This window comes from Penaeus monodon, chromosome 23 (genome assembly GCF_015228065.2).
Source record: "Penaeus monodon isolate SGIC_2016 chromosome 23, NSTDA_Pmon_1, whole genome shotgun sequence".
In the NCBI taxonomy this organism is placed as follows: domain Eukaryota; kingdom Metazoa; phylum Arthropoda; class Malacostraca; order Decapoda; family Penaeidae; genus Penaeus; species Penaeus monodon.
Window position 1 is genome coordinate 17,392,837 of NC_051408.1, and position 218 is coordinate 17,393,054.

Consider the following 218-nt stretch of genomic DNA (forward strand, 5'->3'; position numbering starts at 1 on the left):
AGGGCCGAGGGAGACGGGTAAACCCAATCGCCTCAGACTCCCTTACGAGTTCTTAAAAAAACATAATTCTCGGAGGCATCTCAAGGCTAACAGGTGAGAGGCCAGCCATCCTCACGCTCCGTCCAGTCGCCATGGCAACCAGATGAAAAACAATAAATGAGATATAGACTAGTAGATACACACCTGTATAGGACGCACACACACAAAAAAATATATAT

The 218-nt window shown here is 45.9% G+C and overlaps 1 protein-coding gene across 2 annotated transcripts in view; it reads right to left on the reverse strand.

Moving 5' to 3' along the window:
- The window catches only part of LOC119587837 (protein obstructor-E-like), a 14,465-nt gene that overhangs the window by 10,853 nt on the left and 3,394 nt on the right, over positions 1-218 (reverse strand). The gene's annotated exons all lie outside the window — the stretch shown is intronic.